Source organism: Staurois parvus, unplaced genomic scaffold (assembly GCF_062004578.1).
Source record: "Staurois parvus isolate SC_StPar_1 unplaced genomic scaffold, SC_StPar_1.0 ptg001336l, whole genome shotgun sequence".
Classification (NCBI taxonomy): Eukaryota; Metazoa; Chordata; class Amphibia; order Anura; family Ranidae; genus Staurois; species Staurois parvus.
In genome coordinates this window covers 127,669-154,379 of record NW_028319132.1, presented here as the reverse complement: position 1 = coordinate 154,379, position 26,711 = coordinate 127,669, and the positions used below count along the sequence as shown (strand labels likewise).

The window sequence follows — 26,711 nt, the reverse complement described above, 5'->3', positions numbered from 1 at the left end:
GTACGCTCGTGGAATGGCGTGAAACTGGGGTACTAAAAAAATCTCCATAGGTGACGCTTTAAAAATTTCTACAGGTTAGCAGTTTAAAGTTACAGAGGAAGTCTAGTGCGAGAATTATTTCTCTTGCTCCGACGCTTGTGGCGATACCTCACATGTGTGGTTTGAACCGTTTACATATGTGGGCATGGCCTACGTATGTGTTCAAAACTACATGCAAGCACGGGGGGACGGGAGCACTTTTTTTTTTATTTAATGTTTTTTTTTGCACAGTCCCTTTTGATTTTTAATCACTTTTATTCTTATCACAAGAAAAGCATGCATCCCTTGTGATAGAAATAAATTAGTGACAGCTCCTCTTTATGGAGAGATATGGGGTCAATAAGACCTCACATCTCTCCTCTGCAATGTACAGCATTGGATAAAAAAAAAAGCATTGGTTTAATGCTTTAAAAAAAAAAAAAAAAAAATGGTCAGGACCAGAAGTGACCTTGCTCCAGTCCTCCAAGGGCATAGAGATGAGTGGAGGCCATCTTTCCTTCACTCACCTCTATGCCCAGCGCTGGTTTCGTTTGATGGTTTCTCAGGTAAGGCTGAGAACTACCGAGCAGCAGCGGCGGGCGGGGTTTTTTCGGCACCTGTATCGGTGCTTTTTTTCCCCATTCTGGCCGACGGCCAAAAGGGGTGTTTTCGGCCGAATCGTTTCGGCCACCGAAATTTCGGTGCATCCCTAAAAATAACTGAATAAGACCGCAGTATCAAACATTGCGGGGTGCCTCAGCCCTAGTTCCTAAAGCAGTAGAAAGCTCTGACAGGACTTCCATCTTCACCCGTTCTTCCTCCTGGGTTCACGGGTATGTACCAGGGGCGGACTGACAACTCATGGAGCCCCCGGGCAATAGGGGATCATGGGGCCCCTGTGTCCTTGCCCAAACTCAAAAGAGCCTATGAAAAAGGTACCAGGGGCATCTCACGGGGGCCCCCTACTGACCCCTGGCCCTCGGGCAGTGCCTGAGTTTCCAAATGGTCAGTCCGCCCCTGGTATGCATGTGGGAGTCACGGCTTCGCCACCGGCTACAACAGTGAATATATCCTACATGATGCATGTTTAGGAGATATTCACTGCACCTACAGATACGCCTTATTATAGCCTTACCTATAGGTACAATTGAAAAAATTGAGTTTACTACTACTTTAAAATGTACAGCCACATCAGCCACCATTTAACAATACACCTATCTTACCCATGGTTGTCAAGCAAGTTTGGTGGGCACCAGATACGCGTACAACTGCTTTGAAGCTGGTATGTGCTGGGCTTTGAGACAACCCCAACCACTGTGATTGAAGCCTTCCGTCTCATCTCCACTGACAGATGAATGCTCGCTCCAATGGGTCCTGTAACCCACTGATACTTAAAGCACCAAAAAGAAAAAACAGAGCCGCTGAGGAATCGTTCACAGTAGCATTTAGGAGGTGGCAAAACCCTGTGATTGGTTCAGACTTTTTCCCCAACTGATTCCCCCGTTAGCTGCAGAGACTGTAGCTGGGGATATACTCATGCAGAATCACACCCCGTTGCTTTCGGTGGGTACTACCTAAATGGGGCTGCACGTGGTTAGGATGGGCTATCAGCAAGGCTCCTACTTTCCATTCATCACACATCTGCACCAGAGGCTGGTCATCAGCTCTGAGGAAAGGGATTCATCCCCGAAACGCGTCAGCCATTTGACCGCACTGACAGTGAGAACACTTTGCCTGCCGTTGTGGCCATTGTCATTTTTCTATGCTTCTTAGATACATGCTTCGTCTGTGAGTATGTTTTTATTATTCTTTCACTCCTTACAATAAACCTTGGATAATGCACTAGGTGTGGGCGCCACCTGTTCTCTCTGTTTCTCTTACGTGTTTCACTCACTAGGAGATTAGTGCCAGTTTTCAAACAACATTTTTACTGTATTTAAAGGAGACAAATCTGTTACATCACCCTGATTTGTGATTTTTCGCTTTGGTAACATAATTACTAAAGCAGAGCTCCACCCAATAGGGGAAGCCTCGCTTATCTGCCTCCCCTCCACATTCGGCACCTTTTGCGGGGGACGGGTGAGCGTGCCCATTCACAAAGCGCAGCGGGCTTCATGCATGCGCAGTAGGAACCCGGCTGTGAAGCCACAAGGCTTCACTGCCAGTTTCCCTTAGTTAAGATGGCGGTGCCATCACCCGATAGCCGACTAACAAATTGGCTCGGGTGAGGACACCGCTGGATGCCTGGACAGGTAATATTAAAAGTCAGCAGCTGCAGTATTTGTAGCTGCTGACTTTTAATTTTTTTTTGATGGGGGACCGAACTCCTTTTTAGTTTTTTTTACAGTGCAATGATTTTTAGAAGAATTAAGAGTCAGGCCATGATTGGAAAACTATCACTTTCCGAAACAGACAAGCTACTAAAAGCGGTCATGTGTTAAACCAGGGCAAAGTCTGTATGGCATTCTGGAACAGTGAAGTCAGTCAACAGAGCCTAAACAGAGAGCTCCACTGACTGCTGCTCAACGATGAATATTAACAAGATCTCAGCTGCATCCGTGCTTTCATCAACTGGACCTGAGCTGCCGTTTGTCTGAACATAAGCTACATCAGCAGGAAATTTAACTCACAAATCAATGTATTCCTAATGTGGAAATGATCTACAATTTACTGTAGATTTATTGAGCAGCAATGATATAAAAGCAAGGAAAAAACAAAAAATGGACAGCCAATCGTCCCATCACCGGGTTAGCCCCCACCTGGAAAGCACTAACATAATGATTTATGTCAGGAGTCCGCAAACTCCATGGCTCCAGATTACAACCATGGGCCTTCATTAAAGAAGCTGGAGGAATGAATGGAGCTTTAGTGAGAAACTTTTTTTTTTCCTTTTTTCTATGTCAATTGCTCCAGGGTGGTGAAGCTGAATGGGGTTCATTTCAGTGCCGTGGAACTAGTACTATATGTGGTCTAGGAGACAACGGCAGCTTCCATTTGGAATTTCTTACACAGGTAATTTGCTTCAAGACAAATTCCCTTTACCCCTGGTTCAAATATATGCGGCCGTGTTTTGCGCGGGCACGAGAGCTCATTCATTTGAATGGACTCCCATGCCCCGGGACACGCAGGGAAGAAGTCCCTGTACTTCTGAAAACGCAGCCCGCACGGGAACCTCGGTTTCCAATACGGCTGAGTTTTTCAGTGCGGGTGGCGTGCCATTAGAACTAATGGCACCCGCCTGCGGGTCCGCATTCCTCTGTGTGGGTGGTGCGGCTGCATGGATTTTTGTGCGGATCCGCAGCGGCACCACCCGCACAGATGTGAACAAGGACTTAACCCCCATCTTATCCTCCTGACCTCATTTGGTATTAGTTAACTATTGCTGTCTGGACCAAGCAGCACGGACGGCAGGAGCATACAACTTTTGTTCCAAGCTCAATGTGACATGAAAGTCTCTGCCAGAATGGTGCAATAATGACATCAGGTATCTCTTGTAATAACTCCATCACCTTAGTGCTCTGGAGCCTCCTCGGGTTGTCTTTGAAGCTGAACTCCACACAGATATAAAAGGACACAAATTATTGCAGCTCTCTAATCATCAATACACGTTTAAGGGCTTGTTCACACCATGATGCGGAGACCTCAGTTTCTCTGCACGCATTCGGCAAGGGCACAACAAAATGAATTGTTCTTTATGAGCTCTGTTCACACTACAACACTAGTATCATGTGCAGATTTTTTCTGTGCAGGAATCTGCAACGTGTATAAAACTCAATGAAGCATGCATGAAAGCTGATGTCAATTGATGCCTCTGCAAGTGAAATCTACGCGTCAGTTTCCCTGCATGTATGGTGTGAACGAGGCCTAAATTAATTTTTTTTTTTTAACCTCCCTGGCGGTATGATCATTTCAGATTTTTGGTGCTGAAAGCGGTACCATTATTTTGCATGGAAAGTTGGCGTTTTTTATTGTAGGCCTGTAATTCTTAGGAATAACTCACTGAAATCTGTCCGAACAAGAGTCTAGTAAACATTCCGGATATGATAAAACTTGAAAATCATAAATTATAATTTAATAAATAATCATAAAATAATAATATAATAATAATAATAATAAATTTAATTCAATAATATAATCAAACCAAAAACACTGAAATTTGAAATATAGCTCCAAGTTCGCACATCACTGAGCAAAGTCGCAAAATCGTTTTCAGTGTCTGATGATGAATTTCCCCACGAATCATTATCACTCAATTCTGCAAGTGGTTCTGATTTACTATCGCTGTTCTCTAGCTGGTCTAAAACCGATTTTGACCTAAAGGGGCGCTTTTTGGACGCCATGGACGTTTCTCAGTTTCCAGGCAGAAAGAACAGTAAAAATGAAGGCAGTGCACAGGACAAAGCACTCGGGACAAAATGTATGTGAAATGGTTTGATACAGTAATGTTTTACTATGTGATTTTAGTGATTTTTGTGAATGTCACTTTTTGTCATTTTCAAATTTCCCGCCGTTCTGTCCCCCATACGTCCCGACACTCGCAGGGGACGGAACCCAGATGACAGATGCCGGCATCCGCCGGATTACATTGCTGGGGACACTGCAGGAGGGACATCGCGGGAGCGCAGGACAAGGTAAGTGATCGAGGGATCCTGGAGCAGCGCCCCATGGTAAGCCCGAGTGTAGCTCGGGGTTACCGCTTGTGGTGCTGAAACTTTACCCCGAGCTACACTCGGGAATACCGCCAGGGAGGTTAATTACAAGCAATGCAAGTACCTGAATCTGACCCAACATCAGAACACTTACCTGATACCCGTACAAGAGGTATACTGATACAGACATGATAACCTAGATTCCGGAGTCAAGTAACTGGTTTCTTCCCTTCCCAAGCTTCACGACAGGTCCATCAATATAATGGACTACTTTAACATGGGCAGCACAGTGTCTAAGTGGTCAGCACTGCCGCCTAGCAGTACTAGGGTTACTGGTTCAAATCCCAACCATGACACTCTCTGCCTGGAGCTTGCATGTTCTCCCTGTGCCTGCGTGGGTCTCCTCCATTGACTCCGGTTTCCTTTCACACTCCAAAGACATTGCTAGGTTCACTGGATCCTGTCTAAATTGGCCCTAGTATGTACAGTGCCTTGAAAATGTATTCATACCCTTTGTAATTTTCCACATTTTGTCATGTTACAACCAAAAATTTAAATGTATAAAACATGGCCATAAATTCAAACTCACATGTGTACATACATACAAAAATCAACATAAGTGCTATAAATCAATGTCCATGGCACAAATGTACAAAATAAGTCCCAAATCCAATGTGAAAAAAAGGAAAAGTGCTGGATGTTGAATATATTTTCCAACAAGGTGCTCCAATCCCAGAGGACGCCAGTTGTGGGGAAACGCGTCGGGCGGAGTCTTCTGTGACGTCACCACGTACCGGCCGGTGGAATGAAACCGTGGCTGTTTAGAATTAGTGTATTGCCTTCATGCACCTTATGTAAGCACAACGTAATAATAATTAAAACCTTTATTTTTAACGGATTGCACTATGAAGTCTCCTCTGTTTTAATCCTTCTTTACATCGTATGGAGAGTGGTTTGGTGTGAGGAATCCGTTCCGGGTGAGCCTGCGGCTGTCCATCCATCCTTTTTGAAATTGATAGTACGAGTGTCAGTGTGGAATCAGGACTCTGACCTCAAATTAAGTGATCAAAAGGAGCAGATAATTTGGTCTGGTAAGAGGCTGATCTGTTTTTTTGGCGAGCACCTGTGAACACCATAGCACCTTGTTGGAAATTATATTCAGCACGCAGCACTTTTCCTTTTTTCACATTGGATTTGGGACTTATTTTGTACATTTGTGCCATGGACATTGATTTATAGCACTTATTATGTTGATTTTTGTACGTATGTACACATGCGAGTTTGAAATTATGTTGATTTTTGTACGTATGTACACATGTGAGTTTGAAATTATGTTGATTTTTGTACGTATGTACACATGTGAGTTTGAAATTATGTTGATTTTTGTACGTATATACACATGCGAGTTTGAATTTATGGTCATGTTTTATCTATTGTGTTAGGAAATCACCAGTGAACAGCGCACCTTTTTTATTTTTATTGGTAAGGAATTGCAACATCAGTTTTTCTCTTATCATTATTAATAAAAGGTATTAATATAGCACCAACAAGTTTCACAGAACTTTACAGACTAAATTTAAAATCAGCCCTCAAAGATTACTGTCTAAAAGGCAGGCAATATTATTCATTCTTTTTTTGTTCCAACAGAGGGCTGAATATGAAAAACAAAAGAAAAAACAAACATGATCTGGTCCCCCCCAGCCACACATGATGTGAATGAGGGAATCCTTCCTGCTGAGTCACTGTATCTTGACACAGCCGGCAGCATTCCCCACCATCAGAATACACAGATCAGAGCTACCGGATAATCAATCGGGAAAAACCGGCTGGGTGTACAGAACTTCAATGGTAGATCGTCTTTCGTACAACCAGCCTACCCATACTTGGATCGACATTCAGCTGGGTCCCGGCTGAACTTCTATCCATGTATAGGAAGTTTAAAGTAATACTAAAAATTTGAAGAAAAAAAAAAATTACAAATATGTTATACTTACCTGCTCTGTGCAGTGGTTTTGCACAGAGCAGACCGGATCCTCCTCTTCTCAGGTTCCCCACCAGCACTCCTGGCCCCTCCCTCCTGTCGGTTGCCCCCACAGCAAGCAGCTTGCTATGGGGGCACCCAAGCTGGCACGCTCCTGAGCCATTGCTCCATGTGTCCATTCACACATGGAGCCGCGGCTCTGCACCGCCCACGCTCTCTTCTCATTAGCTCACTGGCTGTGATTAACAGTAGCAGGAGCCAATGGCTCCCACTGCTGTCTCATCCAATGAGGAGAGGGAGTTCCGGTATAGCCAAGACTCCAGTGCACATCACTCGATCAAGAGTGGGCTTAGGTGAGTACTGGCGCGGATGCTGCACAGAAAAGGTTTTCTACCTTTACGCATAAAGTGCATGAAGTTAAAAGAGCTTGAGCCTTTACAACCACTTTGAGGTTCCCATCTTGCATGCATACACATACTAGGTCCAATTTGTATAGGAATCAGTTAATCTACCAGTATGTATGGAGTACGTGGACGAAACCCACAAAAGCACAGGGAGAATATGCAAACACCATGCAGATAGTGTCTTGACCAAGATACAAACCAGGGCCCACAGCACTAACCACTTATCCACTGCACGCTCATGACTGGTGTCCACTAAAACATCCAATTGATATTTTGCAGTAGTCAGATTTGGCAGTAAAAACGAATGTATGATTGACTGCAGTTCTGGTTAATCATCTGCCACAAATCACACACGTATAAAAAGCCTGGAGGGAAGACCAGTGTCCTCCGTCTGATGCTGGCTGCCTGCTGGCCAGCATAGCCTTATGGGAGTTGTAGGCTTTCACAATCTGCAACAGGCACTACTGAAAATATGTTACAATTCATTACTTTCATCTCCAAATGACTGCGGCCTTCTGCACAGTGCCCCAGCATAAAAATAAAAATTACAATTAATAATAATAGAAAACAAAAATGGCTACAACTTATTTTTATCCGTTCATCACTTCGGTAAGGTTTTTAAAAAAGGTGATGGTGTCGACTCTTCTCTTTGTTCACACCATTTATCAGGACATGACAGGACACTCTGCTCAGAGTCGTCTACACACAGCAACTGCAGATTAGGTGTTGCTCAAAAGTATGGGGTATCAACAACACTGTCTCTAGGCATTGTGCAGATTCTTTGTAAACTCCGAAACCTTTTATGGATGCGACTTGAAAACAAGATAAAGTCTCCCTGACTAAGCCTACATCTCTTCATCAAGTGTTTTAAAGGGCAACTCCAGCCACACTACTAAATATGCAATTGTAAGACTTACATATGGACCGGGGGCGGACTGACAACTCATGGGGCCCCCGGGCAATAGGGGATCATGGGGCCCCTGTGTCCTTGCCCAAACTCAAAAAAGTCTATGAAAAAGGTACCAGGGGCATCTTATGGGGCCCCCTACTGACTCCAGGCCCTCGGGCAGTGCCAGAGTTTCCAAATGGTCAGTCCGCCCCTGATATGGACTGCTTTCCTAACTCAACATTCAGTGAAAGGCTCCTGCCTGATCACCTAAATAAGTACCAAATGTGATGCTTTGGGCAATGTTCTGCTGAGAAGCCTTGGCTACTGCCATTCATGTGGATAGTACTTGACACCAAAACACTGTTGCTGTCCAAGTACACTCTTTTATGGAAAAGATATTCTTTGATGGCAGTGGCCTCTTACATCAGAAAAATGAACCCGACCACACTGCAAAAATGGTTCAAGAATGGTTTGAGGAAAACAACAATGAGTTTGAGGTATTGACTTGGCCTCCAAACTCTTCAGATCTAAAATTCAATCGAACCTCTGTGGGAAGTGCTGGAAAAAACAAGTCAGATTCATGGAGGCCACACCTCACAACTTCCAGGACTTAAAGGATCTACTACTGCTGGCTTTTTGCCAGATACCACAACATACCTTCAGAGGTCTAGTGGTATCCATGTCTCCACAACTAAGGCTTGTTTTAGTGGCCAAGCACACACACACTTATAGATATATGTATTTTTTCTTTTTCTTTTTAAATTAGTTTAATTGGGCAACTATGTGGCAAATGAGGTTTAATGTTGACAAATGTAAGGTTATGCACTTTGGGGCTAAGAATATGCATGCATACTGGGGGGCTACAACTGGGGGAATCAATGGTGGAGAAGGATCTGGGAGTTCTGGTAGATCACAAGCTTAATAATGGCATGCAATGCCAAGCTGCGGTTTCTAAAGCAAGCAAAATCCTCTCTTGTATTAAAAGAGGTATAGACTCCAGAGAGAGAGATATCATATTACCCCGGTACAAATCATTAGTAAGACCTCATCTGGAATATGCAGTTCAGTTTTGGGCACCAATTCACAAAAAGAACATTGGGGAACTGGAGAAAGTACAGAGAAGGGCAACCAAACTGATAAGAGGCATGGAGGAGATCAGCTATGAAGGAAGATTAGAGGAACTGAATTTATTCTCTCTTGAGAAGAGGAGATTAAGGGGGGATATGATCTCCATGTATAATACATAAGGGGGGGATATGATCTCCATGTATAATACATAAGGGGGGATATGATCTCCGTGTATAATACATAAGGGGGGATATGATCTCCATGTATAATACATAAGGGGGGATATGATCTCCATGTATAATACATAAGGGGGGATATGATCTCCATGTATAATACATAAGGGGGGATATGATCTCCATGTATAATACATAAGGGGGGAAATGATCTCCATGTATAATACATAAGGGGGGATATGATCTCCATGTATAATACATAAGGGGGGATATGATCTCCATGTATAATACATAAGGGGGGATATGATCTCCATGTATAATACATAAGGGGGGATATGATCTCCATGTATAATACATAAGGGGGGATATGATCTCCATGTATAATACATAAGGGGGGATATGATCTCCATGTATAAATACATCAGTGGTTCATATAGTGAACTTGATGTAGAGTTATTCACCCTGAGGTCATCACAGAGGACAAGGGGGCACTCTTTACATCTGGAGGAAAAGAGATTTAACCTCCAAACACGGAAAGGTTTCTTCAAAGTGAGAGCTGTGAAAATGTGGAATAGACTCCCTCAAGAGTTGGTTCTGGCCAGCTCAGTGGATTGATTTAAAAAAGTCCTGGATTCTTTCCTAGATACACAGAATATAACTGGATACTAACATTTATAGGTAAAGTTGATCCAGGAAATATCCGATTGCCTCTCGGGGGATCAGGAAGGGATTTTGTTCCCTGCAGAAACAAATTGGATCATGCTTTGCTGGGTTTTTTTGCATTCCTCTGGATCAACTGTGGGTGTAGGATAACTTCTTTTTTTTTTGGTTGAACTGGATGGACTTTTGTTTTTTTCAGCCAGACTAACTATGTAACATTCTTGTGATCCACGGACCTTTGCCATGCTATATAATGCTGCACAACATAGTGAAAAGAACAAAAAACTTTTGAGAAGCAGCAGTTCTGCAGACACTGTGCCGCTGCTCCACCTCCTGTCTGGACTACTAGACAGCGTTTTTGGCTCTCAGCTTCCTGTATGTCTTTAGACTAGAATAGCTAGTGAGCAATATCTAGATGGGCCAACCAAAAAAGCCTTCACCCCGAAGCACTGAAAGTGCAAAATAGGCTCCTGAAACCAAAAGTTATCACTTTCATAACAATCCCAAAAAAACTGACATTTAAAAACATAATGTAGCACACAATTGAAAAAACAGCCCCAAATTAATAATGCAGGTGTATGTTAAATTTTAATTTTTAAAGATCCCAAAGACCCAGCCTATAAGAAAGTGAAATAACACTTTTCTTTTTGATATTTGAAGCCACTTATTCTTTCAACACAAATCCTTCAGCTTTGTAATTTAGGTGGTTACTGGACTGGCAACAAAACGTGGAATTTTAGAGAAGAATAATCAGAGCATCCTAATTATATGCCCCATATAATTGTCCTCCCCAGCCTGTACAGCTGCAAGCATCTGCCATGTGCACAATTCAGCAAGTGCCTTCTTCTACAACCCATGGTGATTGTTCTTGTCCCAATGATCAGTGAACACATGAAAAATGGTTGTTGAAGTTCTCACCATATGCAACTCAAATTTCAGACGATACCTGCCTATTTGGCTAAAATTTGAGTTGTAGGTGGCCCTGCTGGCACCACCTGGCTCAACAGACTTCAGTTCTAAAATCAAAGGAAACGGTTGGAAACAAATCGGCCAAATAGTGACCACAGGAGAAGAAGCAACAGTGACTGATATTTATTACAAAGCACACCAAGATTCAAGAATACATATACATCCTATATTTAGTTCAGCTTCAATTTAAAGGAAACCACTGTTACAGATATATGCAAAGTATTAGGAAAACATAAATATAGCTTTTTTTTGTTTTTTTTTTAACACATGATTTGTAATTCGCATTTAGCTTTTCTCTTTTCTGAGCATTTTGTTGTGCAGAATAATGATATATTTACGGTTCTGTGTATAATTACACAGTTGCCCATTTTTCACCAACTACTTTTAGATTCATCTTCCTTTAAGGGAGCTTGATACAAAAGTGATAATTCTATGTCTATATCATTTGTGTTAATCTGCTCTTATCACGAGCGGCGTGAGATCGTGTCCTTCTGATATGGGGTGTACCACAGCCCTGCAGATAGAGTAACTGTATTAACCACTTCCAGACCGGACACTTTCACCCCCTTCCTGACCAGGGCAATTTTCAGCTTTCAGCGCTATCACACTTTAAATGACAATTGCGCGGTCATGCAACACTGTACCCAAATTAATTTTTTACCATTTTTTTGAGACAGATAAAGCTTTATTTTGGTGGTATTTATTCACCGCTGGGATTTTTATTTTTTTGCTATGTAAATGAAAAAGTCCCAAAATTTTGAAAAAAAGTGTTTTTTTAAATAAAATTTTGCAAATAAATAATATTTAATCATAAATCTTGGCCACAATTTATTCTGTTATCTTTTTAGTAAAAAAAAAAAAAAAATCCAAATTAGTTTATAACCAAAAATTATAATTTTTAAACATTTTTTTTACATTATTTTATTTTCTTATATTTTTTTATTTTTTTTTTACATACTGTCACCCTAGCAGTACAGTGTCACCATGGTGACACTGTACTACTTGTGGGGGGTGATGAAGATTTTTTTTTTAACACCGATTGCTTTTATACCCATATAGGATGTAAAAGCAATCATTTCTCCTTCTGTCTGTCTGCATACTTGCACTCATTGAGAAGTACTGAGTGAGCTGTGATTGGTCACAGCTTGTCACATGGTACAAAGCTGTTGTGAATAGCCTTGATCATTCACAGATTTCACACGTAGTGAGCAATGATGTCACAAGTGACATCTTGCTTACTACTTTGCATGTGATCACTGATTGGCCAATCAGTGATCACATGATCGGGACCTCGTACAGAGGTCCCGTCCGACGATCGATGTTTCACTGTGTCCGGAGGACACAGCGGGCACCGGATTGCGGTGCTGCGCGCTCCCAGGGAGCGTGTACAAGCAGGGTGCGGGGAGGCCGTTTATAAACAGCCACCCGACCCTGCAGTGCCACCGTCCGGCCGTTTGTATGCAACGGCCGGTCGAGAAGTGGTCAGTTATGTAAAAGATGATGTTCAATACCTACCTTTTCGACATGTGGCAATTCAAATCTTCTCTCTTGAAGAACATTGGGCATTGCTGGTATCTGACACTTCCAGGTGTGTCAGATATCTAGTTTTTGCTTGGTGCTGGAGTGTTTTTCCCCCACTGGCTGCTACCATAGCAGCTTTCTGGAGGAACCACAGCACTCAGCAGCTACCCAGATATCTGGAAAGGTACAAAAATGTATTTGGCTTTGGAAATCAGGATGTACTTCACCAGAAATGAGCAGTGTTAGCAGCTTACTTCAAACGGCTGTTGAGCGAGTGCCAACTGATGGACCCCACTCAACTTGTGTAAGGCTGAAGCTACTAGTAGTATTATTATACAGGATTTATATGGCGCCAACAGTTTGCTCAGCATTTTACAATTTAACGGGAGACAATACAGCAACAATACAGTTCAATACAAGAGGGAGAGGAGGGCCCTGCTCCTTGGAGCTTACAATCTAGTATCTATCATCCTACTAAAACCACTAGCAATCATTTACCTAGAAAACCTCCCTGCAACAAAGTTCACAATCGGCGTTTAACAGCAATCAATCTCACACAACTGGAGAATTGCGCAATTATATGAGATTAACTGCTGGTACATGCTTCGTGTGTAGTCTACATCACTGCAAGCCACTTGTGTCATCTGTTTAGCTGCTACTCTTAGCGGTTGATCACGAATGACCATTCTACCGAGCTGCTCAACATTTCACATGAAGCTCTAGAATGGGTAAAGGTTTTCCTTCTGCACGTGTAGAAGGCTGACGCAGGGCTTTTAGAATCCCAATAGCATCTCTAACCCAGCCATTCACAACTAGGGTTCTCCGTAGGTTGCTGAGGGCACCTTGAGCTGTGGCCAATTTACCTTCAACTTGATGGTGCCTGCTTAGTTCTTGTAATATAGCCACTTGGCAGATCCAGCTGCAATTATCTTTATGGCTGTCCATAATGGTGGCATTCTGACCACCATGGTAAGGAACGGGGCATAATCTAGGAAAGGTGAGGGGGGGCATTCTTACCACTGGCCACCAAAGTAGGGCCTTGTTTACAGCAGCCAAGGGGCAATAAAAACAGATGATTGAGCCCACCTATTATTAATATACAGTATTTATAAAGCGCCAATAGTTCGCTCAGCGCTGTACATTACAAAGGGGGACAGAACATGTGACAGAACAATACCAATACAATGCAAAACATGAGGGGATCGAGGGCCCTGCTCTTTGGAGCTTACAATCTAGGAGAACAAGCATCTGCTCAGGGCTGTATACTTGCTCTGGCTACAATGCTTTACTGCCAAAATTAAACTCCTAGCAGTGTTCACATTCATGTGAACTGGGTTGTGTCTCGGCCGTCCCATAACTGCGATGCATGCGGTTGAGGTGCGGCCTTTTCATGATAAAAACAGGCGATGAGGAGGGGACATATCACCTCCCAGCTGCCTGTCAATCACATTTTGAAAAGCGAGCCACCACTGGCATTTCTCTCTGCAGACTGCCAATGAACTGACCATAGCAATGGCTCTCCAAGACCCCAAAATTATTTTAAGGGTTCCTGCTGGGTAAGATAGGTGACAACGGCTGCTATAGCCAAATCAAACTGAAGTAGAGTATAGTGTTAAAATAAAGTTGCTTGAGCACATAACTGTTTTTTTTTTGTTAGCAGAGATGTAATATTTTCTGGCTAAAATTAGCAGCTCGTTGACCCAGCATGCTCTCTGCCTACAGGCACTCTCTATACACAGATGTATGTGCTTATTATCTACGGAATTCTATATGAAATTAGATTAAATGTTATTCCTAATGTAAATTAGCTAAAGGTTTAATGATTACCATTAATTATAAGGATACTGCAAATCACCAAGGAGATCCAGAGATAAACAAAGCCAAACCTTTATAAAAGCCTAGCACTTTGATGTGACCTAGGATTATGCAGGAAGGCTGATAAAACTGTATATGATCTACATATTTAATGAACACTTTGTAGTATGAGGATAATCATAGCTGTAATTCAGCAATGGCCCAGTATGAACACCACAAGTTATAGAGTATCTATACCCGGGTGTGCAAAGGGTGTCACAAATATCTAATCCATTTAAGGGTAAGCTTCATTTAGGGTCACTTTAAGGGCTCATGTACACTGCAGCTAATAAACTCACATTTAGGAGCTGTTCAGCAGTTTTATCAGCAGCCCCTGAACTCGCCCTAATGTTTTCCTATGTGTCCATGTACACATCAGTCATTTATTTAAATGCAGAAAACGTGTGTTCAGCAGTCGATTTTATTAGAGTTTCAAATGCAAAAACGCTTGTAAACGTGGCAAATCGCGTTTATAAGCGTTTGAAACTTTTTTTTTTTTTAACTCTTCCAGTTCCCGATGCTGTCCAGAGCCTTTTTTCATCGTGAAAAATGTAGCAAAGTGTTTTCAAGGTACTTAATTAGACAAAACACTGAACACAGGATGTTCCTACCAAGCTTGTCACACATTGCAATGACGTCTTGCAAGCTTGTCACACATTGCAATGACATTCACGCCTAGTGTCTCAAAGTCAGTTATTCTGTACCAAGGGCAGGAAGCAACATCGTATCATCTAGGAACCATTTTACAATAGTCACAAAGAAGCAGCACATCCTTCTGGAATCCTTTAAACATAGGTATTTCATTGTCTTTAGAGCTCATGTACACTGCAGCTGATAAACTCACATTTAGGAGCTGTTCAGCGTTTTTTTTTCAGCAGCCCCTGAACTCTCCCCAATGTTTTCCTATGTGTCCATGTACACATCTTCATTTACAGTCATTTGAGTTTACAGTCGTTTTTTTGAACACACCAATCTTGCGTTCAGCTGTCGATTTTATCAGCGTTTCAACCGCAAAAAGCTTGTAAACACAGCAAATCGCGTTTTAAAAGGGTTTGCAAAAATGTTTTAACCCTTCCAGTTCCCGATGCTGTCCAGAGCCTTTTTTCATCATGAAAAATGCATGCAAAGCGTTTTCAAGGTACTCAGATGGACAAAACACTGAACACAGGATGTTCCTACCAAGCTTGACATTGTAATGACCAATTCACACCTCAGACCTCTCCCACCCTTGGAAACAAAAGATATCTTAATGACCATTCACACCTCAAATTCCTCATAAACACCCCCTGCCAAGTGGTTTTGATGACTCCCTCCACCAGACACCTTTCCCATCCTAGGAAACAAAAGAAATGTTAATCAGCAACTCACAGCTAAGCTAATCTCAACACTTACTGCTCTCTCTGCTTCTACTCTCTGTATTTCTCTGAAAGAGTCTGAAATAGTTAATAATTTACCATTTTCAGTGCATTCTGGCATTTGGGAGGTTCTCCTGTGCTTATCTTTAAAAACGCGCATAAACGCGGTATGCAAACGCGGCTAAACAGACATTTTTTAACCTACGTTTTCCAGCAGTCAGTTTCCATCGTTCAGAAGTGTCCCGTGTACATGGGGCCTAAAGGGTCACTGTAAAGGCTGCTTCTCACCACAAATTCAACACTGCCTTAAGATTGATTCTAAAAGTGTATGGAAACTTTAGCAGGTAACCTCTTACTTTCTGCCTTTTGTTCTACTAAATATACCACCTTTTTTTGTTATAACTGATAATGGTTTTGTTATAACAGTTTCATAAGTGCAAAAAAAAACTTGTTGATTTTGTAAAACTGATTTTGTGAGCCAATAATTTCCTGTGCTCTCTGATGTAATCCATCAGAAATAAAATAGGCAGGGCTGACACCACATAAATTCAGATCTGTGTTAAATTGTTGACGAGGACAGTAGGCACATCAATAGCTATAGTTCTGAACTTGCAGTGGGTTTAAAGGTTTAAAACATGGGGAAATGTAAATATATTGCAGAAATGTACAAATTATTATTTTACTTTATATACTCTAGTGCAGTAATCCAGAGCAACCAATCAAGTGCATTGGCAAAGGCCTGACTATGGCATAGTGAATTCTGAATGGATGCCATGGGATAATGTGCTTAAAATGTTGTAAAGACTTCAGGTTTTTCCCTTAAGGCACTCTTTGCATTAAGCTAAAAAACTTTGGAAGGGTGGGTGGGGGTAATATTGGGGTAAATGGAAATATGTATATGTGAAACACTTTCGAAGATGTGTTGTTCTTTTTGTAGTGGAAAATCAAATAGAAGTTTAAAATTAAAAAAAAAAAAAAAAAAAAAAAAAATTTAGGTGCAGCTCCCCCCAAAATATTTACCGGAGTCCGATCTTGACACAGTGCTGTACCTGAGCTGTGATGCTCTCTCTCTCTCTCTTCACTGGACTCCGTGACAGCAGCAAGTCATTGGCTCCTGCTTCGGTCAATCAAATCAATTGACGAGGGATTGGGGGCAGGGCCAAGCCTCACTGTCTGTGTCAATAGATACACACAGTGCAGCTCGGGATCGAGACAGCACGTGTGCCACCATAAGAAGTGCTTCCTATGGTGGCACGCAGAGAAGGGGAAGAGCCCACAGCACCAGCAGATGACCCAAAAAGAAGAGAATTGGGGCTGCTTAGTGCAAAACCTTTGCACAGAGCAGGTACATATATCATGTTATTACAAAAAAAAAAAAAAAAAGCCTTACCAATCACTTTACGAATTGGCTAATGATGGGACTCGTATCTTCCTATTTGTGTATAAATCCAACTCAAGTTAAATGATAAAAAGTTCTGGGTAATAGAGTGCCCATCCTACTTACAGGAATCACACCTTTCCTTTCAATTTCTAACTTGCAACAAAAAAAAGAAAAAGCTGAAAATTTAGTTGCTATACACAATACATTCACACTAAATGTCTTTTTTTTCAAAACACAACAGATCAACTTTATAAGAGCTGGAGGAAGATAAGAGTCTGTTGTTGAAAGCAACCAATCAGATCCTCTTTCCCATTCCCTAATCTCATCTAGAAAAGTGACAAAAGGCATTGTATGGCAACAAGACACTTGTACCAGTTTTTAGAACCTCATTATCAGAAAGTATGACCCGGCTGACTCTGGCTGTCAGCCACACCACACATCTTGACATAACCGTTTTCAGAGTATTGGTGGTATTGTAAATCTGAGAGATGTGGGAACAGCTAAAATCAAACAAACAATTGTTTTATGATGATTTGAAGGCACATTTGGAATTAAAGGTGAGGTGTGGCAATGGGAAAAAGAAAAAAGAAAAAACACACATACTTCCCTCCATGCAGCCAACAGCAGGCTTTGGTCAGTTGATTCGGGGGCACAGAAGAGCACAAGTAAAGTGCACTCATGTGACCCAGAAGAAAAGTATAGCTAAAAAAAAAAAAAAAAAAAAAAAAGCTTTGGCCATACTTCCCTTTTAATGCCATAGCAGTATTCTATTCTTCTAAGATGTGAAAACTATACCAGCAAAAGAAAGGAAAGCTTTTATAGTGGTTGTAAAGGCAGACGCTTTTTACTTTAATGCATTCTATGTATTAAGGTGAAAAACCTTCTGCATGTACAGTTGTGTTCAAAATAATAATGTATTGAAAAAAGCAAATAAAGCTCAAAATCCTTCTAATAGGTTTTATTTCCATACAAACAAATGCATTGGGAACACTACACATTCTATTCCAAATCAAAACATGAAGAAAAATAGATCAAATTTGTGTTGTTCCTCTAAAAAATTGAAGAAAAGTGAATATTAGACTGTTCAAAAACATAACAGTGTTTGTATTCTTCTTTACAAACTCAAACATTCACTATATAAACTGGAAAATGTTTGAAGATTTTGCTTTCCTTTGAATCACTTAATGAATATTTCGTTGTATAAGCACTGTTTCTGAGAACTGCTGTACATCTGTGTTGCATGGAGTCAACCAACTTCTGGCACCTGTGAACAGGTATTCCAGCCCAGGATGATTGGACGACATTCCACAGTTCTTCTCTATTTCTTGGCTTTGCCTCAGAAACTGCATTTTTGATGTCACCCCACAAGTTTTCTATTGGATTAAGATCCGAGGATTGGGCTGGCCACTCCATAACGTCAATCTTGTTGGTCTGGAACCAAGATGTTGCACGTTTACTGGTGTGTTTGGGGTCGTTGTCTTGTTGGAACACCCATTTCAAGGGCATTTCCTCTTCAGCATAAGGCAGCATGACCTCTTCAAGTATTCTGATGGATTCAAACTGATCCATGATCCCTGGTATGCGATAAATAGGCCCAACACCGTAGTATGAGAAACATCCCCCATATCAGTGAAGCACCACCATGCTTCACTGTCTTCACAGTGTACTGTGGCTTGAATTCAGTGTTTGGGGGTCGTCTGACAAACTGTCTCCGGCCACTAGACCCAAAAAGAACAATCTTACTTTCATCAGTCCACAAACTTTTGCGCCATTTCTCTTTAGGCCAGTCAATGTGCTCTTTGGCAAATTGTAACCTCTTCAGCACATGTCTTTTTTTCAACAGTGGGACTTTGCGGGGGCTTCTTGCAGATAGCTTGGCTTCACATAGGCGTCTTTTAATTGTAACAGTACTCACAGGGAACTTTACACCTTCTTTGATCTTCCTGGAACGGATTGTTGGCTGAGTCCTTGCCATTGTGGCTATTCTTCTACCCATTCGAATGGTAGTTTTTCACTTTCTTCCACGTCTTTCAGGTTTTGGCTGACCTTTTAAAGCATTTGCGATCATTTTAGCTGAGCAGCCTATCATTTCCTGCACTTCTTTATATGTTTTCCCCTCTCCAATCAACTTTTTAATCAAGGTACGCTGTTCTTCTGAACAATGTCTGGAACGACCCATTTTCCTCAGAATTTCAGAGAGAAATGCACTGTAACCAGCATGTACAACATTTGCTGCCTTCCTTCCTTAAATAAGGGCAATAATTGCCCCCTGTTTTTCAAAGAATGAATGACCTCACTAATAGAACTCCACACTGCTATTATTTTGAACATGCCCCTTTCAATTAGTGATTCAATTACACAGAATCAGCAGCATGCATGTCATGACTATTGGGTCTGTTGGATTTCTATTACTCTACTTCACCTGCTAGTAAATTATTTGCCATGTAGAAATATCATTTCTACCAAAAACAGTGATTGATCAGGTTAGTGATGTCTGACTGCTATTATTTTGAACACAACTGTATATACCCCCTCCCCCAGCCCCCCCTTATACTTACCTGAGCCTGATCCTGATCCAGTGCATATGAGCAGAGGTTCTCTTGGGTCTCTCCCTTCTCGATCACAGTAAGTGACTAGGAGCAGGGAGAATGGCTGAGCCATGCTCTGTGTGTCAATGGACACAAAGAGCCGGCTCGAGAGCAAACACACACAGAGTGCCCCCACAGCAAGCAGTTTGCTATGGAGGTACTTGGCAGGGGGGAGGGGAAAGGATTGGGGCTGCTCTGCACAGAGCAGTTTAGTAAAACATGAAAAATAAATGAACATATGAAAAAAAAAAATAATAATAATAATAATAATAAAGCATGTGCCTTTACAATCACTTTAATGCAGAATGTTAACCCTAGATTAATGATAATCATACTGCTGTATATAGGTTTTCAAATTGTTTTCATTCTTTGTTGCATTTCAGTGTTACTGATCTCCTGTAGCCTCTTAGCAGCCACTTTCTGTCTACATGTACTCCACCGATTTCATCATTTCTCAGAGAAAATTTCCTGTTGGTAACATCCAGAAATGGACAACAAAAATGTTGAAAGGTCCAAGAGGTAAAACATATCAGGAGAGACTGTGGGAACGTAATTTGCACAGTGACAAGAAAAGAAAGGGTATAGGATTAAAACTTTTTTTTTTTCTATGGTTGAACTGGATGGACTTATGTCTTTTTTCAGCCAGACTAACTATGTAACTATTTAAAAGGGGAGGAGGGGTTTAAATACATTAAGGCTAAGCTTCAAGTATGGTCTCTATAGCATAGTCGGATTGGTCCAGCATGAAATAATCAATATTCCACACTTGTGGGATCACTGTGGAGCAGAAAATCATCCTGGTAGTCGGTGCTACTACAGTGATTGCTGTGATCGTCCGGGTCTTGTGCTGAGCGGCTGCCCTTCTGCACAGTAGACACAGGGGATTCCTGCTCAGCAAGGCCACCATTCACAGACAGCCTTGTAGGTTTTTTTAATGAATACAAGTGGTTTTCTAAATTGGACAAGGTGGAGAGACAGTAGCATGGGGATGAGGGTGGCGTGGATTGACATCACAATATCCACCTTGTCCAGATAGTAGCATGGGGATGAGGGTGGCGTGGATTGACATCACAATATCCACCTTGTCCAGATAGTAGCATGGGGATGAGGGTGGCGTGGATTGACATAACAATATCCACCCTGTCCAGATAGTAGCATGTGGATGAGGGTAGCGTGGATTGACATCACAATATCCACCTTGTCCAGAGAGTAGCATGGGGATGAGGGTGGCGTGGATTGACATCACAATATCCACCTTGTCCAGATAGTAGCATGGGGATGAGGGTGGCGTGGATTGACATCACAATATCCACCTTGTCCAGATAGTAGCATGGGGATGAGGGTGGCGTGGATTGACATCACAATATCCACCCTGTCCAGATAGTAGCATGGGGATGAGGGTGGCGTGGATTGACATCACAATATCCACCCTGTCCAGATAGTAGCATGGGGATGAGGGTGGCGTGGATTGACATCACAATATCCACCCTGTCCAGATAGTAGCATGGGGATGAGGGTGGCGTGGATGGACAGCACAATATCCACCTTGTCCAGATAGTAGCATGGGGATGAGGGTGGCGTGGATGGACAGCACAATATCCACCTTGTCCAGATAGTAGCATGTGGATGAGGGTAGCGTGGATTGACATCACAATATCCACCTTGTCCAGATAGTAGCATGGGGATGAGGGTGGCGTGGATGGACATCACAATATCCACCTTGTCCAGATAGTAGCATGGGGATGAGGGTGGCGTGGATTGGCATCACAATATCCACCTTGTCCAGATAGTAGCATGGGGATGAGGGTGGCGTGGATGGACAGCACAATATCCACCTTGCCCAGATAGTAGCATGTGGATGAGGGTAGCGTGGATTGACATCACAATATCCACCTTGTCCAGATAGTAGCATGGGGATGAGGGTGGCGTGGATGGACATCACAATATCCACCTTGTCCAGATAGTAGCATGGGGATGAGGGTGGCGTGGATTGGCATCACAATATCCACCTTGTCCAGATAGTAGCATGGGGATGAGGGTGGAGTGGAGTGGATTGGCATCACAATATCCACCTTATCCAGATAGTAGCATGGGGATGAGGGTGGCATGGATTGGCATCATAATATCCACCTTGTCCAAATAGAGAATACCTGACAACTATTACAATTAAACTAGGTGATATGCCCCAATAAATCACATTTTAATTACATTTAGATCTTTGAATTTCTGCATTTTAGAAGGAAAGGTTACCAGTGTCTGCTTTTAAGTTCCCTCTGTAAATTGCGTCTGAACCCAAAACCAAAAATGTAATATTAAAGTTTATGGTTGCGTAAGCTGGCCATAGATAGTTTGAAATCGATCAGCCTGCTCATACATGGATCGAATCTTGGCCGGTCCTTGCTGAACCAGCAGTGATTCAATCCATGTATGAGTAAGCTGACTGTACCCAAGTCAATCCAATCAACTTGGGTACAACCACCATGTTGGATTTTTACCATGAGATTATTGCCGGCAGCTAGAGCCGCTAGCAATAAATCATTGTGGGGGAATGAAGCGATTTTCTTTCCTGGAACCCGTGGTTGCAGGAAAGAATCGTTTCATCTATGCCAGGGGTTAAAATTTCGAGTCCAGACCTACTAGCCTGTAACAAAACTTGCTCTCCACCAATTTCCCCACCTAACCCCACCCCCGGTCTGCCAATCTGAAAAAGAATGAATGTTCTTACAAAAATGAAAATGTTCAACGAAACTAATGTATGGCCAGCTTTAGGCATGATCACTTCACTTTATTACCAGAGAAAACACACTACTTAGGATTCCATTAACATTGTACTTCCAATAAAAAGGCAAAAAAGAAAAGAAATCAGAATGTCAGAAAACACAGTACATATCTGGTCATTTGAATGGCTATGCTGTCTGCACCCTTCATCTCTCCTTCTAATACATGATACATTTTAATTAAACCAAGGTGTCTGAAAAGTGAGACATTCTGCAGTAAGGATTAGAGGGACGGCACAGAGAAATTTATTGTGTCTAAACACCAAGGAGATCTGTAGAGGACAAGCCTTTAAAAACAAAAAAAAGTCTCTTCAGCATTCACAAACTTGTTACATACAGTGGGGCAAAAAAAGTATTTAGTCAGCCACCAATTGTGCAAGTTCTCCCACTTAAAAAGATGAGAGAGGCCTGTAATTGGCATCATAGGTAGACCTCAACTATGAGAGACAAAATGAGAAAATAAATCCAGACAAGCACATTGGCTGATTTGGAAATAATTTGTTTGCGCATTATGGTGGAAAATAAGTATTTGGTCACCTACAAACAAGCAAGATTTCTGGCTCTCACAGACCTGTACCTTCTTCTTTAAGAGGCTCCTCTGTCCTGTACTCATGACCTGTATCAATGGCACCTGTTTGAACTTGTATCAGTATAAAAGACACCTGTCCACAACCTCAAACAGTCACACTCCAAACTCCACTATGGTGAAGACCAAAGAGCTGTCGAAGGACACCAGAAACAAAATTGTAGACCTGCACCAGGCTGGAAAGACTGAATCTGCAATAGGCAAGCAGCTTGGTGTGAACAAATCAACTGTGGGAGCAATAATTAGAAAATGGAAGACATACAAGACCACTGATTATCTCCCTAGATCTGGGGCTCCACGCAAGATCTCACCCCGTGGGGTCAAAATGATCAGAAGAATGGTGAGCAAAAATCCCAGGACCACATGGGGGGACCTAGTGAATGACCTGCAGAGAGCTGGGACCAACGTAACAAAGGCTACCTCAGTAACACACTACGCCGCCAGGGACTCAGATCCTGCAGTGCCAGACGTGTCTCCCTGCTTAAGCCAGTACATGTCCGGGCCCATCTGAAGTTTGCTAGAGAGCATTTGGATGATCCAGAAGAGGATTGGGAGAATGTCATATGGTCAGATGAAACCAAAATAGAACTGTTTGGCAGAAACACAACTCGTCGTGTTTGGAGGAGAGAGAATGCTGAGTTGCATCCAAAGAACACCATACCTACTGTGAAGCATGGGGGTGACAACATCATGCTTTGGGGCTGTTTCTCCGCAAAGGGACCAGGACGACTGATCCATGTACAGGACAGAATGAATGGGGCCATGTATCGTGAGATTTTGAGTGCAAACCTCCTTCCATCAGCAAGGGCATTGAAGATGAAACGTGTCTGGGTCTTCCAACATGACAATGATCCCAAACATACCGCCCGGGCAATGAAGGAGTGGCTTCGTAAGAAGCATTTCAAGGTCCTGGAGTGGCCTAGCTAGTCTGCAGATCTTAACCCCATAGAAAACCTTTGGAGGGAGTTGAAAGTCCGTGTTGCCCAGCGACAGCCCCAAAACATCACTGCTCTAGAGGAGATCTGCATGGACGAATGGGCCAATATACCAGCAACAGTGTGTGCCAACCTTGTGAAGACTTACAGGAAACGTTTTACCTCTGTTATTGCCAACAAAGGATATATAACAAAGTATTGAGATGAACTTTTGATATTGACCAAATACTTATTTTCCACCATAATTTGCAAATAAATTCTTTCCAAATCAGCCAATGTGATTGTCTGGATTTTTTTTTCTCATTTTGTCTCTCATAGTTGAGGTCTACCTATGATGCCAATTACAGGCCTCTCTCATCTTTTTAAGTGGGAGAACTTGCACAATTGGTGGCTGACTAAACACTTTTTTGCCCCACTGTATTTCTTTAAAATAATTTTGAGAAGGTGAAAGTCATGGAGAGACGCCAAAGTGGGGCATATGGATCTGTTTAGGGGTCTCAAATTTAAAATCCAGGGCCTTCAGAGAATGCCCTACCCAGTCCCAAAAGCCATGTTGGGTGATGGTCATCTTACAGTTAGCCTCATCTTAGACGTTCTTCGCACACACTGCAAAACCACAGACCGGCTGACAAAGATATATTAGAGCAGGGTTTCTCAACCAGGGTTCCAATCGAACCCTAGGGTTCCTCCAGAGGTTGTTAGGGATTCCTTGAGCAATGGGCAATTTCTGCCTCTCAGACAAGTTCCCAATGACACCATTGATCCTTTTAGCTATCTGCAAGGCGGTAATTCTCCTCAGCTGCCATAAGTGTAAGGAGTATTCTTCCCGCTGACCATCACACTAGTGTATCAGGCGTTGTAGCTAAAAGTAATTATTAGCAGGGGTTCCCTGAGACCAGAAAGTTATTTCAAGGGTTACTCTGTGTTGAAAAGGTTAAGGAAGTCTGTATTAGAGGATGGATACAATTCTGAAAATCGCAGGGCTGCTGATTTAGTGTCACTCTGCAACTGTGCCACCAGCAAGGCCTACTTGGCAGGCACTGAAAATCTGACAAGAGAACCATAACATTGTCACTAGACAATGCTGTCATAAGAATGCAGAATAAGTGGCAAGGGGCATTAGTCATGAGCTGCCACATAAGTACCAACAGCATAAATGAGAGACAGGGTATGGTTGGCCTTGGTTCTTTAGTGCATACCTATAGAGGTATACATGTTCTCTGGCCTATGGCAAGCCACTACTATATTCCTATATTAACAAGGAGATATTCTCATCACATTCTGTACCAGTCCATTCTAGGTTCTGTACTATTTCACTTTTTTCTATTTTTGTATTTGGAGGTTCTGGTAAGATGAATTCAAGTCATCCAAAGTCCAAACAGTTTGATGTCCACAATTTGCACTTGGGGCCCTAGAGCTTCTAGTTTCACAAACTGAAAATTCTGTGTTTGTGACACCCTTGTGAAATATCCAGGTACAGGCATGCCTTTAATTAAACAATCATAAATGGTTATGCTCCTCTAACATTCCCTTGAATGATGCTTATGCGACTTCCCACACAACATATTAAATCACTTTGTAAAGCAGATAATCAATTCTGCAGCTTAGCTGTAGTATTTAAATGTCATTAGTTTAAGTGTCACTACAGATTTGAAAGGTTTAAACTACTGGCAACTTTTTTTAAAGTATACTTGGCCTATTCAGGTTAAAAGTATAGCTAAAAGCAAAACCTTTTTTTTTTTAGTTTTGGATAGAGTGGAGATGGATTAGAACAGGGCTTGACAAATCCCAAGCACCGGGTCGCCATGATGACTAGAAATTGCGTCCTGGCGCCTGGGTTCACACACGGCCTCCCATCGACTTTAAGGCAAAATTGCCTCCCACTGACTTCAAGACAAAAACTGCTGTCAATAGCAATCCTACGTGAACACTTGAGAGTCTGGAATGCACCACAAACTTGCACAGGACCCTTTTCGTAATGGCACTCAATCTGTGTGAACCAATTCAATAGAAACACATAATATCTAGCCTATCATGCAAGTTTGTGAGTGTAAAACCGCATCCAGAATCGTATTTGTGTGAACCATGGTGGCTCCATTCATACCTGGGCATTTTGGGATTGTGGCAGAATTGCTGTGATCACAAAATGTAGGTTCAAGTGCCACTATTTTCAATGGCACCTAAAATTTGGTGCGGTTTTGCCGTGAATGTCACGTGGAAAATCACTTTGCATAAAGCTTGATGCCCAAAAGTTGCCTTGCCTTGGGCACTGACAATCCACGCTAGGCTACAAAGAAAAACTGGCTCCTAGCTTTTTTTATGTTGAAACCATTTTATTTGGTTTTCAAGCAATACAGAGCATAAATCACAAAAGGTACATGGCTATGGCCGGGAAGTGTACAGAGATGCATATTGGCCAGAGTAATGTAAGATGAGACATCACAAGGTTATGATAAAGCACAGGTCATTAAGACATGGTTAGACTAACAAGGCATTTATAGATTCTGATAGCTCCATATCCATTCAAGATTATAATGAGAGAAATCACAAAGAAAGGAAAAAAAAAAAAAGGGCATAATGGTTCTACCATCTATATAAGAAAGAACAGTACAGTCCAGTGAACCATATACACGATAAATAAATAAAAATATTGAGTGCAAAGAGAGAGGAAGACAGCAAAATTAACCACTTGCCTACTGGGCACATATACCCCCTTTGTGCCCAGGCCAATTTTCATCTTTCATCGCTGTCGCACTTTGAATGACTGGCAATTGCGCGGTCACGCAACATTGTACCCCTATGAAACTATCATTTTTTTCACACACATAGAGATTTCTTTTGGTGGTATTGAATAGCCACTGAGTGTTTTATTTTTTGGACTATAAACAAAAAAAAAGCAAAAA

The 26,711-nt window shown here is 42.1% G+C and overlaps 1 protein-coding gene across 2 annotated transcripts in view; it reads right to left on the bottom strand.

The window, feature by feature from the left end:
• GNAO1 (G protein subunit alpha o1) overlaps positions 1-26,711 on the bottom strand; it is a 378,391-nt gene that overhangs the window by 292,482 nt on the left and 59,198 nt on the right. The window lies entirely within an intron of this gene.